The sequence below is a fragment of the Canis lupus genome, chromosome 13 (assembly GCF_003254725.2).
Source record: "Canis lupus dingo isolate Sandy chromosome 13, ASM325472v2, whole genome shotgun sequence".
NCBI classification, from domain to species: Eukaryota; Metazoa; Chordata; class Mammalia; order Carnivora; family Canidae; genus Canis; species Canis lupus.
This window is the reverse complement of record NC_064255.1, coordinates 51,051,464-51,066,098: the sequence shown is the minus strand read 5'-3', so window position 1 is coordinate 51,066,098 and position 14,635 is coordinate 51,051,464. Positions and strand designations below refer to the sequence as shown.

The window sequence follows — 14,635 nt, the reverse complement described above, 5'->3', positions numbered from 1 at the left end:
TAAAAGTTCTAAAATATTTGATGTCCTCCAAAAAGGCTTTGCATTAAGTTCATGTAGAGTTTTCTTTCAACAGAATTTTGCATTCATTAGTTTAAAAATGTATGATTATGACCATTCATCATACCCACATCCTATAATTTGTATTGAGTATTAACTCAATACATGCAGGGAGTATTATTCTTTAAAGATACTTAAAGAAAGGTCTAAAACAAACAAACTGAATAAAGGAATTACAAAATGGCTCAAATGACACCAAATAAGTTTGTTTTCACATCACATTGGTAAGCTTCTGTTTTCTCTAATTTAAACAGGTACCTTCAATGTGAGTGATATAGCTTCCAAAGGGACAAAAATTAGTATTCTTGGGGTATAAAAAATGTTAGATATTAAAATGATGTGAAGTCCTCCAAAGAGCCATAGTACATCAACAGATATATAGTATATCTTTGGTATTAAATGTTACAGAGGTGAGCAATTAGGGGAAAAAAATGGTGTAAAAAGGCTAGCAGGGGCAGGGAACAATAAAGAAAAAATAATTGAGACAATAATTATAATCTGTATAGCTCTAAAGATTATGTTTAACTAGACCCCAGAATCCTATTTTGTAAAAACAGAGGTGGTGGTGGCAGCAGTTGGCAGAGAGAGAATAGTTAAATTGTTGAATTTTAGGAAATGGAAAAAACAGATTTAATATACAAGTCCACCTTATCGACAGTGACAAAATCCCAAATGCTGCTTTAAAATTAAAAGATTCTTATAAATTGGTATCTAAAGAAATGCAAATCTAGATATCCCTGAGATCACATTTCCCACCTTCCTTTTGGTAGATTAGCAAAGTGGTATTTTAGCAGAGCTGAGTTAACTCAACAGAAGAACAACCTAATAACGTCTGATGCTAGTTTCAGAGCCCCCTGTCTTTCTTTCCAGTGAAGCCACTTCCCTGACCCCTGAAACCTTCATCACCTGGCAGTCACCTAGATGTTCCCTGCCACCTGTACTCTCCGTTATTTAAGTGATGAATAAGTTTGGGGGCTGTGGTCTTCTTCTAGATTTAATTACATACTGTGTCCTACCCAGTTACATCCAGACTAAACACAACCCTGACTTGAACTGATGTGAGGCTATTTACTGCCTATACTTATACCACTTAATGTAAATTTTCATTCCTGAGACACCAGAAAAAGTAACATATTTATGAACAGAGTGTTGCCCCAGACCTCACTGGAATGTTATTATATATACAGATTATTAACTGTATTACCTTTCAAAATTCAAAAAAAAATTTTAATTTCAAAAATTATCTGGCCCCAGGGTTTCAGATAAAGATGACAAACATGCAGGTCAAATTTTGCTGGGGAACTTGAGATAACATAGCAAGGTGTGTGACTGCAAAATAGGGAAAGGGACTATTTCTGTGAACAGTGGGTTTGTGGTTAAAAGTTGGTTAGATATGACACAAAAGTGACACAAAAGGGATGAACCTTAGAGATGCTTTCCTGAAAGCTATGATCCTTTACTGCGTTTCCTGCAGGCCTGAGCACCTTCCAACTGATAGTGTTTACATTGTTTTGTTTTTTTTGTTTTGTTTTGTTTTGTTTTTACATTGTTTTGCCTTAGGGTTCCCTCTGAAGCCAAGGTAGGGTGTTCTCCTCTGTAAGACAGCAGTCTTCCACAAATGACTGGTAGTATTTGCTATATAAATCCTCTGATTTCTTTATCTTTTGAAGCAAGTGGGGTTTAATAATTTTCCCATGGGGTTAAATTCCAATTGGCCACAGCATAGCTGGCTTGATAGTATCCTCTATTGGCTGCCTTCACTCTCTTTTGTTAACTTCTGTACTTCTCTACTGGTATTTACTAACTTTTTCAAATAAACTATTTATGCTTTCTTCTCTCGATCTAATATTGAGGGAACTCAAACTAAAACAAAGACTTTTCATTTTTCCAGTGTTCCCTAAGAAACTAGAGTTCTTTGATTGAATCCCACATCGGTATCAGGGATTCTGTTACTTATATTTTTCTAATGGTGTCTGTCTGCCTGCCTGCCTGGCTTTCTAGCAATTTGTTTTTTCTTCCTTATTATGATTTTCCATTAGTCAATTAAGCTTTTGCAACATCAGCTTAAAACCAGTATTGTTCCTTTCAAGCTGCTTGATTATTTAACCTGTTGTTTAATTCCACAACCTGCTGAAAATTATGATATATCAGCTGGATTAAACATCTATCAAGCATCTCTATTGGATCCAAATGCTTCTCTATGTCAGAATATCTTAGTTTCAACAGCATAGATTCAAACCCAACCATGCTCAGTCTGTTTTATTCCACTATAATTAAGTGGGCTGTGTCTAGTCATGTTCTGAGATAATAAGATCTTACGAGTCATGATAATTATCATCATCATAATAAAAAAGTTATGGAGGACTTACTAAGTGCCATGAACCTTGCTAAATGCTCTACTTTTGTGGCTCATATCTATGAACTAGCTCTATTTATCATCACACTGAGACCTGGAATAGTGAAGTAACATACTCAAGGGCATACATCTGGGATGATACAGAGTAGCAGTTTGTCCCCAGGACATTAGATTGCAGAATCCAGGCTTTTAACCCTATATAGTAATATCTCTCTAAATTCTTTCAAATGAAAAATAAATTCTTTCAAACTAAAGAATTTTAGTCCCTTGAAAAAAGTCTTAGTCTAGTGTTAATCCTTAGATGCCCTATAGCCATGACCTCAGGTCCCTAAGAAACTCCTTTTATTCAGGGAAATTCCAAGATTCCCAAGACTGGTAGCCTGTAAATTTAACCTTTTCTTGCCTTTACTTACTGTCTTTCACAAATCAACAGCCTTAACTGAGCAAGACATATAATTGCTACTAAAACTCCAACTTTTGAACATTTGTATTATATGACTTATGCTGAATAACATGTTAGGAGCAATCTTTAGACATTTAAAAAAGAACTAGATAAATATGTCATTAAAATCAGGGCTTATTTTGTCTCTCAAGACATTGTTGTATTACAAATGCTTGTTTAATAGCTTAATCATTACAAGATGCTTGTGTGATTAATATCTACTTATTATTTAAATCCTTAAATGGAGCTTTCCTTGAACATAACCTCCCATCCAAACACTGATATTTAGCACACAGATGTATGATGAACACTGAAGCTAGCACTGCAAGCTTTACAAGCATTGACTCAAAATAGTACCTTAAGTCAGGCATTTGACATACATTATTATGATAAAGCCTCCCAACAACCTTGGACAGTATAGATTATCTGCATTTTCTTTTTCAGAGAGACTGAAAATGAGAAGATTTTGACCCACTGCTCAAAGTCAGTAGCTTTTAAATTAAGAATTCAATTGGGATTTTAAGTTTCTTTTTTTCCAATGTTTCTATTTTTAAGAAAACTTTAATTGTAACACAATATACATAATAAAAGTTTCCATTTTAACCATTTTCAAGTGTGTAGTTCAGTGGCATTAAGTATATTCACATTGTTGTGCAATCATCACCATCATCTATCTCTAGAACTTTTTTTATCTTCCCAAACTGAAACTTGGCATCCAATAAACAATAATTCCCCATCATCTCTCTCCATGGCTTCTGACAACCACTACTGCAATTTCTGTTTCTATAAATTTGACTACTTTAAAAACCTCATATAATTGCAATCATACAGTATTTGTCTTTTTTGTTACTGACTTATTTCAATTGGCATAATGTCTTCAAGGTTTCTCCAAGTTGCATTAAGTTTCAAATTTTCTTTCCCTTTTAAAGCCGAATAATAGTAAATACGTATCACATTGTGTTTATCCATTTGTTTATTAAGACACACTCCGGTCACTTCCACCTTTTGACTATCTTGAATAATGCTGCTATGAACATGGGGGTACAGATATCTGTCCAAGTCTTGGCTTTTTATTCTTTTGTGTATACACCCAGAGATGGAATTGCCACATCATATGGTAATTCTACTGTTAATTTTTTGAGGAAATGTCATACTGTTTTCCACAGAATTTATACCATGTTACACTCCCACTAGCAGCATGCTAGTGTTTCCTTTTCTTCGCATCCTCATCAGCACTTTTTTTTTTTATAGGAGCCATCTTAATAGGTATGAGGTGGTGTTTCGTTTTGGTTTGAATTTCATTTCTCTCATGATTAGTGATGTTGAGCATCTTTTCATGTGCTTATTGCTCATTTGTACATCTTCTTTGGAGAAATGTTTATTCAAGACCTTTGCTCATTTCTGAATCAGATTGCTTGTTTTCTTAATGTTGAGTTGTAGTTCTTTATATACTCTGGTATTAATTCCTTATCAGATACATGATTTGCAAATATTTTCTCCAGTGTACTGGTTGCATTTTCAATCTCTCGACAGCATCCTTTAATACACAAAGATTTTTAATTTTGATATAATCCAATTTATCTATTTTTTTTCTTTTGTTGCCTGTGCTTTTGGTATAAAATCCAAGAAATCATTAACAAATCCAAGAGTGTGGCCTTCCTGTGCTGTTTATCTCTATTGCTCAGGCCAAGGCACTGGCAGGATAGGCAAGTATCACAGTCTTTGTACTGCCAGAAAGCTTCATAGCGACCAGTGAGATCAATAGTACAAGTGGCATGATAAATAGTACAAGAAAGTCCATTTGGGCACAGCCTTGAAGGCCAACCCTTTTGGAGACACTTCCCATACAAAGGAAATTGTGCTGGAAAAAAGTAGGGGTTGGAGTCAAATAGCCAATTTTTTTTTTTTTCCCATCAGAAAGTGTGTCCACCTGATCAAGAATGGCAAAAAGAAATCATAGCCTTGTACCCAATGATAGTTGAATTTTATTGAGGAAAACTATGAAGTTCTGGTTGTTGGATTTGGTCACAAAGGTCATGCTTCCAGTGCCTCAAAGTAGTCATGGTCTCTCCTTTGGTCCTATACAAAGGCGATAAGGAAAGATAATAATATGTTTTGACAATGAAAACATGATAGTAATAAATTAATCTAAGAGCACAAAGCTATATCTCTCTATTTTCTTTTAGGAGGTATACTCAGACATTCTCTAATGTCTTTGGTTAATTTGGTTAATCTGGAGTTAATTTTTGTATATGGTCTGAAGCACAGATCCAAATTCATTTGTTTGCATGTAGGTATCTGGTTTTCCCAAAGCCAGTTGCTGACAGTATTATCTCCCCACCCCACCGTTTAATAATCATGGCACCCTTGTGGAAATCATTTGACCGTAAAGGAGAAGGTTTATTTCTGGGATCTCTATCTCATCTATCCATATGTCTCTTTTTATGCCAGTGCTACAGTTTTGATTCCTTTGTAATAAATTTAGAATCAGGAAGGGCAATACCTCCAACTGCTCTTTTTCAGAGTTGTTTTAGCTATACAGATTTCCTTGGGATTCCAATTTAAAGTTTAAAAATATCCTTGCAAAAACCATTACTGGGATTTTTATATGGATTACGTCGAATCTGTACATTGCTCTGAGTATGTTGACATTTTACCAATATTAAATTTCCCAGTCAATGAACTCAGGACATAAACTTTCCATTTATTTTTGTCTTTAACTTATGGGATGCCTGGGTGCCTCACTGGTTGAGCATCTGCCTTTGGCTCAGGGTGTGATCTTGGAGTTCCAGGATCCAGTCCCACATCGGGCTCTCCCTTTGCCTGCTTCTCCCTCTGCCTATGTCTCTGCCTCTCTCTCTATCTCTCATGAATATATAAATAAAATCTTAAAAAAAAAAAAAACTTAGTGACATTTGGTATTTTCTGGTGTACAAGTCTTTTGCCTCCCTGGTTAAGTTTATTTCTAAGTATTTTATTCTTTGTGATGTAAATGGAACTGTTTTTTAAATTTTTATTCAGATTGTTCTTACCAGAATGCAAAAATACAGCTGATTTCTGTATTGATTTGGTGTTCTGCAAATTTGCTAAATTTATTACTTCTTACAGGATTTGGGGGGAAGGTATTTCTTTAAGGCACATTGTTTTGCTATATTACACTGCCTCTACTATTAGCTTGAATTCCATTCACTATCTATACAATTGTGGCAAAAGCATAACTCTTATTTGTTTTTATTTCCATCACCGGACTATGAAAATAATGATGAAAACAATAATAATAACAATGTGATTAAGAACACAGATTTTGGCAGAAGTTGATTTGGGCCCTTTACTTTACTTACTTTGTTTCCCTGAGCTTCTTTATTTATTGAATTAAATCAGACTTACCTAGGCTTATCAAGCACAGTCACTTGCTAGTGCTTAATATGTGAGCCTCAGATTTCTCTTCTATTACTTGGATATGTTCGAAAGTTGTAAGGATTCAATAAAGAGAATCAACACAGTGTCTGCCTCATACATCAGTAAATGTTAGAAAATGTCATCTCACAGTATCCCCACATCAAATGAAATAATATATATGAAAATGCATTGTGATACAGGAAACTCTCTTATACAATAATAACTTTTAAAGCATGTACTCTTTCATTTACTTCCCTATGAGGAAGACATTTTATCCCACAAGATTTTTGCAGGAATAATGAGTTCCTACCCCTGGAAGATGAAATGAGCATTAAAATACTCTGTGTTTGCCTTCTCCCATTAGACCACTAGAATCACCGACTGATCATGAGAAGCCCCATTATCTCTGCAATCCCTTTGTCACTACTAACAAGTACTTTCTAAATATGTAGCTACTTCACATGAAAACTATATATAGTAATTCAGCCATACTTTAATAAAGATTAATGAGTTTAGATTTGTAAAACACTTAGAATGCTGCCTCATATACACAGTACTATATAAGTATCAATAATGAAAATAGTCATGTGAAAAGTCATGATCTGCAAATGCTGTCTCTACGTTCTGCTTAAATGGTGTGATTTTGTGATTATGTCTTAAACAAAATTCTAATAATGTCAGGATAAAAGATTCAGCAAACAATTTTATTGTTTACTTCTATCCACTCAGCCTTAATTGATAAATACTTTTATATTTTTTTATAAAATATTTGGGTACTTTACAAATTTTGCTTCAAAGATTCTGGAGGCTTCTTTTTTCTCTTACATACCTCATGATAAGTTATGATTACTTTACTATTTACTTCTAAGTATTACATCAGTTAAAACACCAGTATTGATGAACTCTGTGTTAAGCATGGGATTGTTACCTTTGGTTCTACCACTAGTTAGTGAGGCAGTCATTCTGAAATAATAATTAAGAAATTTAAGAGGAAGATTTGGTCAGTGCAGGGAAAGCCAAAGTCTTAGTGCTGCCAAAATGAAGCTTTGACATTACAAATTGCTACAGAACAAGTTTCTTAAGGAACTTCATTCACTTTATGACACTCACTTAGGCTAAAATCATACTTGGTTATGGAAATAATCTCAGGTCAAAACTGTAAAGTTTAATAGGATGTTCAGCTCACAGAGTAGCTAATGAAGACAGTGATCAATTTGAAATCACCTTTATACTATGAAACTGAATTATGAAATGTATACTTGAAAGAAGTATCAGATTAATGTGGACAAACAACAACATAAAGAAGGAGGAAATCAAGCATCTCTCAAGGATACATTCGAAAGAGTCCTTAAAGGAGCATCCTTGCTGGTATATAAGGTAGTTGTCCCTTCACATACTAAGTGCCTCCCAGAAATTAAAAAAAAAAAAAAAATCTGAGATCACTTGTATCAATAAAGGAAATAACAGATGGTCATAAAAAGTTAATTTTTTCTATGCACATAGGCAAGGTAAACAGAACCACTATTAACTTTGGCAAATGTTCACAATTATTATAGCATCTATTGTGAGCGGAGTGCTAACATAGCTAAGTGAAACTGTGTTTTTTATTTGTTTTATGATAAGCCTTCATGATTCTATAATAAAATAAACCATAAAAATGAAATGGTTAGAATTAAAGGTAAAAATAGTGATTATGAATAAAAATAAAACAATTTAAAATTTTTTAACTGACATGACATAATAAAGATGGATGTGCTTTTGAATGTGCCTTGATATTAGAGAAGGTCTTACATTTTGTTTTCTGAAATGCAGGCCTAGCTACCTTTGTCGCATATAGCAGTCACTCCATTTCAATGTAATGTGTTTGATGTAATTTTTTCATCTAAGAATTACAACCTAACTTCTGCATTAAATATATTTATTAAGGCTCTATTTTACACAATATGTATACGTTAGTATGGTAGCTACTACATTATTACCGTATTAATCCATCCAAAAACAAAGTGCAAAACTATTGCTTTATGAACTGTAATTGTAAAAAAAATGAAAGTTAAAACAGGTTAATGTAAAATAACCATAAAGGAAAAATACAAAATGCTATACCACAGGAAAATAGTTCCCAAAAAATGATAAAGGAAAAAAGACTGGTAAAGGTGATCATTACAGGAAGACAGTATTTATACAAAGTTCAACAAAATGGTCTAGTCATTCACATAGTATATAAAAAAATAGAAAGTAAAATTAAGACACTCTAGAACAAGAGGGAGATGATCCAATATGATATTCCTTTTGGTGGCTCCCAATACATAATATAAAGTCAGTTACTTTCTTATGGCCAAAAAATTGTTCATGGTCTGGCCACTGCTTACTTTTTTCTATTCTTTCTCTCACCAATCTCCTCCTCCTACCATGTGACTCATTTCCATGACAAAGCAAACATATCCCACATTCCAATTTTATTGAAATGCAGTTGACAGGCAATATTGGTCTTCCAATAACGTAGTCTGAGACTATCATGCTATTATACTTTAATTTTCTGTGCCTGAAATCCCTTCTATTTCTTTTCTCTTTGTTATTTCCTGGTCTCAGTTCTATTTGTGGGACTCTTGATAGCAGGAGCTATGCTTCACACATTTCTGTATCCCGGATCAGGCCACATTTAAATTCTAAACAAGTTAAGTAACTAAAATATATGTGTCTTATTATAATACTGAATATTAAAAATAAAAGATATCAGAAAGACAAAAAATTATTCCAATAGATATATAACACAGGATTAAATTTACAAAACAGTGTATTGCAAGCTAAAAGAGGGCTTTTTTGTTGAACTACTATTGCTTATTTGGTGATGTTTCTAGGAGGAAAGAATAAAATAAAAGCATGCAAAGGGAAAAAAAAAAAAACACTGAACTGGGATTTGAAATACAGGGGAAGTCCCATATCTACTATTAACCAATTATGTGGTGAGGGAAATAATACTTCATCATAACCATCATGAAAGAAACTCCTATATGCCGTTCTTCATTATATTTGAATTTATATCACATTTCAGTAAAGATTGATATTGATTTTTGCTATATCATAAGTAGCAAGAAGTTTCATAAGCAACAATGCAGTTAATAAATGGAAAATTTGAAACATTTCAGTTTTGATTCTTTTCGTGTGCTTTACTTCAATGATAAAATATGGTCGACAATACATTATGTTGAAACAACAGCACAGTTAGTAGGAGGTGTAGCCTAGGAGATCAGTTTTTGATCTGGTAAGTTTGACATTCCTATTATACTATGTGGGAGTCTTTTGTGCTGCTCACTGATAATCACTTTTCTACTCTTTCTAGACATATAGAAGGCTGAACCTGCTGAATGAATCCCTTAGGTTTGGGTGTTTGTAGTACTAGCTACTGAGGTAAGAGAGGGAAATGTCACGTTATTTCTAAACTGTAACTTTTAATTCCCAGTGTGATGAACTCCTGAGTTCTCTTTTCTCTGCTAGGATGATTGTGGGAACACATGTTCAGATGGAGCTTCATCATCCCTGTCTCTAAGTAAACCAGAAGAGAAAATAAATATCTTCTCAATCCTATCAAACCACAAAAAATAAACATTGTTTGTTTGTTTTAAAACACTAAAATTTTGAAGGTGTTTAATCTCACAGTATAACCTAGTTTATCCTGATTGTTAAAGAATTTGGTTCACAGATTTGAAACGCTGACATATATAAAAGCCTGAATTAAGTGGCATTAGATTAGGTGTTCAGAGGAAGGTAATGAGATAAATATTATTAGAGGCTTAAAAGGGGGATTAGGAACAGGATAACTATGAAGTTAAATGAAACAGATTTCAGGACCCCTGACTTATATGGGTCCATCACAAAGCCCTAAGAAGGAATTTAGTAATGTGGTCCCAGCAACATTACAAGCAGACATTTTTGCAGAATGTTCTGACATCAAAACTATAATCTCACTTTATTAAGACCATTGTCTCTTCATGCTATGTTACCACAACCATTTCTGGTATTTGTCTAAGGGAAAATTGAGTTGGAAATACATTTAGTTTGAGTATAATAGAATGAAAGAACATAACGCAATTTATAACTAAGTTTTGATATCCAAGCCAGTGGAGAAATGTTTTCCATAATATTACTGAAGTTCTCTATCCCAATTCACCTGGTTTTATGCAATAGAAATGTGTCCTCTAGCATCTGGCACAAGGAGAATGTGAGTTGTGGGGAGTAACAAGATGGGTATGCATGGACTTAGAAAGTAGTATGTGGAAGATTTTTTCCAGTTTTCCAATAATAAAATTGTAAGCAAAATATTTGTTTTTTATAAAAGCCTGGTCAAAACTGAAGTTCTCTACTATATGTAACATAAGAAATAATGTGATACATATAACTATAAACATAAAATACATTTTTAAGTGGAATTATAGAATTCATCAGAATTCTCTTATGTTGAGGGGCAAAAAGAGGTACACTATTACTGTGAACAGTATTTCTATAAATGAGGTCTTATGTTCTGTGTGTCCAAATTGTCAATAATGTTTAAAAGGATCTACCATATTAAAGGAAAAACAGATGTATTTTTCGCTTCTATGAAGAAAAAAATAATAACATTCAATGTAATATTAAGGTGCAGTAAAAGATAATATAATCAAAAAGGCAGAAAAATTTATAGGTATATCATTAGAAAGATTTTATAAATTTGTTATGCTTCTGGTATTTATCATACTTTTTATTTGTAATTATTTTGTGATTTATCTTTTCATCCATAAATACCTAAATTTGTGTTTATAATTTGGTGTTCTTTTTTAAAAGAGGGTTTGAAGCTTTTTCCCTGAAAACTTTAGCCACACTACGATACTGATTCATACTTTAGGGTTGTAAAGCTTTTAGCAAAACTTGTTCTTGATCATTTGGGATTCAGATAATATCTAATAAACTAATAATACTGAGGCTACAGGTTGAAATACAAAATGTTAATAAAGTATGTTTGTTGTTAATGGCTGCAATTGGCAAGGTATTGAGAGAGATGAACCCAGAGAATGACTGGCAGTAATGAATGAATACAGACAAAACCCTGAAATTCAGACCCCTATAGACTTGGAAGAAGAATCTGCTATTCAATCACAGGTAGTAAAATGCACCATTTAAACCAGAAAAGAAAGATATTTGTGAATGAATATTCCAAGCAGTTTTATTAGCAATAGACAAAAACTAGAAACAACTCAAGTGTTTATCAATAGATAAAAATATTTTTGTATATCCATAAAACTAAATACTATGCAGTGATAGAAAAAATAATTATGTTAAGTATAACAAACAAAATTCTATTTATGTAACATTATAGACAATATTTACAATAGTCCCCAAAACTAGATCAATTATCGCTTGGGGATAAGGAACAGAAGGGAGGATAGATACAAAAAGGCATAAGGAATATTTGCAAGTGATGAATATAGCCATTATCTTGACTGTGGTGATGCTTTTGCAGGTGTAAAGATATATAAAAACCTAATAGACTATACACTAAACATGTGTAATTTATTGATGAAAAATATAGCTCAATAAAAGTATAAGTAATTACTGTGAGAAAAAAAAGGGTGATTAAAACTTGGTTTTGTTGCAAAGGATCAAATCAAGAAAGTGGTCATCCATTCATTGTTTAAAGTCTCTGATGGGATGGAATTAATGCTCAGCGTATCCTCACAAATGGAAATATATGTATCTGTGACAGAGAAAATATACTGCGTGAGTGGATCTCCCAATGAAGTCTGAGAAGATGGGGATATCTATAAATAAATCATATGTGAGAGTGAGGAAAAGTGAGGGAGAACAAAAGAGAAAGAATTGTATTCAAGGTAAATACAAATCTTAATAAAGAAAACAAAAATGAGAAATATTCTAGAAAAGAGTTTGTATTTGACCATTAGCCTATGTTGCTGATTTGGAATCAACTAGATGATAGGTCCACTAAGGTTTTAGCAAAGTAACATTATCAAAGAAATATAGACCCTAGAGTAAAAATGGGTCTATGTCTGAGGTATAAAACAATCCTTCATTTTAAATCCATAGAATGTACAACACCAAACACCAAGCGTGAACCCTCATGTAAACTATGGGCTTTGGATGATTATGATGTGTCAGTGTAGGTTCATTAGCTGTGACAAACGTCCCACTCTGGTGAGGGGTGTGGATAATGGGGGAAAGTATACATGTGTTTGGGGGCTTGGAATGTATGGGAAATTTCTGTACCATCCCCTAAATCTTGCTGTGAACCTTAAACCATTCTAAAAAAGAAATTCTAGGGCAGCCCCAATGGCCCAGCGGTTAGCACCACCTTCAGCCCAGGGTGTGAGTCCCACGTCAGACTCCCTGCATGGAGCCTGCTTCTCCCTCTGCCTGTGTCTCTGCCTCTCTGTCTCTCATACATAAATAAAAATAAAATTTAAAAAATTATAAAAAAGAAATTTTAATAATTAAACAACAACTTCACAATGGAAACAAAAAGCAACGCTCAGGTTGCAACCTTCTACAAGCTGACTGCCAGCTGAGAAAGCTTCTCACCTTCTTGCAACCCCATCTCCTACCCCCATTCACTCACAACCAGGAAAGCATGCCTCTCAACATCAACTTTCTCTGTAGTGTTACATTAATTAAACACGGAGGGCATTAGACTGAGGTGGTTCTAACGTCTTGACGGCCTACATGAGCAAACCAAAAAACTAAGCCTGTAAGTGGATTTCCTCAAAACTAAGGACAACCAATCACAAACAGACAACTGGACTTTAAGCTATAGCTCATCAATAATTTCCTTGTTCTGCTTCTACCTCTTCTCTATAAATGTCTTTCTCAGAACTCCTGTCATTGGAGTGCTCCTACTTCCAGTTTGCTGCTGCCCTGATTGGAATTGATTTTGCTCAAATAGACTCTTAAAAATGTTACTATGCCTCAGTTTATCTTTTATAGTAGCTAACAATGTTATCTTTTTGTTAAAAAACAACTACTACAACAACACAAAAAGAACAACAGAAAAACCAAAAATGTAATGGGGGCAACGATATGACATGACAAAGAGCCTGTTGATTTTGATCTTCACAGTTTTGGCAAGGGTGGGTTGGTGAGGAACAGAATCTTCAGGAAGGGACACCCTCACAGCACTCTGAATGGTCGAGATAAAGTAAACTCGCTTTTCTTAGTAAACCAGCTTGTGGACTGGCTGGTCCTCTTTGCTTTGCCTTTCAATATATTAGAGAAAGAATGCAATTTCAAGGAAAATGCTAGCTAATGAAAAACAAGGGTGCTATTTGTCACATTGCTTTAGTTGCAAAATATCAACATATGTTAATTACATTAAACTTTTTCATGAATTGTAAAATGATAGACTTAAGGATACTTTTATGACTTCTATTTACATGAACACACATAGATTATTCATATCAGGATATAAAACAATATCATCAACACTTAAAATTTATGCTCTGAAATAAGACCGACTCTTAAGACATTCAGACCATAATACTTACTGGCTGTGTGGCTTTGGATACATCACTTAGCCGTGAATGGCTTCAGTTTTTATCTATAAAATGAGCACAAGAATGTTATCAACCAAATGTAGTTGTTCAAAGAATTAAACAGGGGAAAAAAAAGCAATTTTATGGAACCAGCTTAATGTCTGGCACCAAATGAGTGCTCAGAAAGATGCTATTATATTTATTACATGAAGAAATCAAGTTTTGAAGTTGTCACATTTTTTTAAGTGTCTCAGACATATTAAAATAAAAATTTCCTTTGCCTACGGCCTACACACACATACACACATACACCAAGGGCCTAAACCTTTTCTTGGGAGAATAGCACTGTTGGATAGCTCCAGTTTTTCATGAATTTCTTCAGAAAATGAACTATGATCTGAAGTTTTCTTTTTTATGAATTATTCTGAAACTATCAGGAGGGTGAAGAGCTAATTAAAAAGGGTTTTTTTGTAGAAAATCTCTCCTTGGCCTAAAGCCAAAAGATCAGAAAAAAAGGAAGATGCAAAGAGGAGAAGGTAGCCTGGTACTGATGAATTTCTAATGAATACTGAGGGTCAACAGGTCAGGCTATAACAGTGTGAGGTGCCATAAATAATTTTTACTCACTTGAACCTGCAGCCATTTATATCTTTTATGTTTTCTTCAAATGTAAATGTTTGTAGGTTTTGAAGAGTAAAAAAAAAAATGTCAATTTAAAATTCTGCAATTCTATAATTCAACTAATGATTAAAAACAGAAGATGTATAGGAATAAAATTGTTTTGCCAGGAATTTAGTAAGTGGTAGAAATGATATAATAATAGTAGTGCATGCAGATAAAGGGGTGAAAAGAACAAGTCAAATACAA

General features: G+C 33.7%; 1 pseudogene; it reads left to right on the top strand.

Annotated features, from left to right (window-relative positions):
• The first annotated feature begins 3,890 nt into the window (after positions 1-3,890).
• On the top strand, positions 3,891-4,961 carry LOC112652175 (40S ribosomal protein S23-like; annotated as a pseudogene).
• The last annotated feature ends 9,674 nt before the right edge of the window (positions 4,962-14,635 follow it).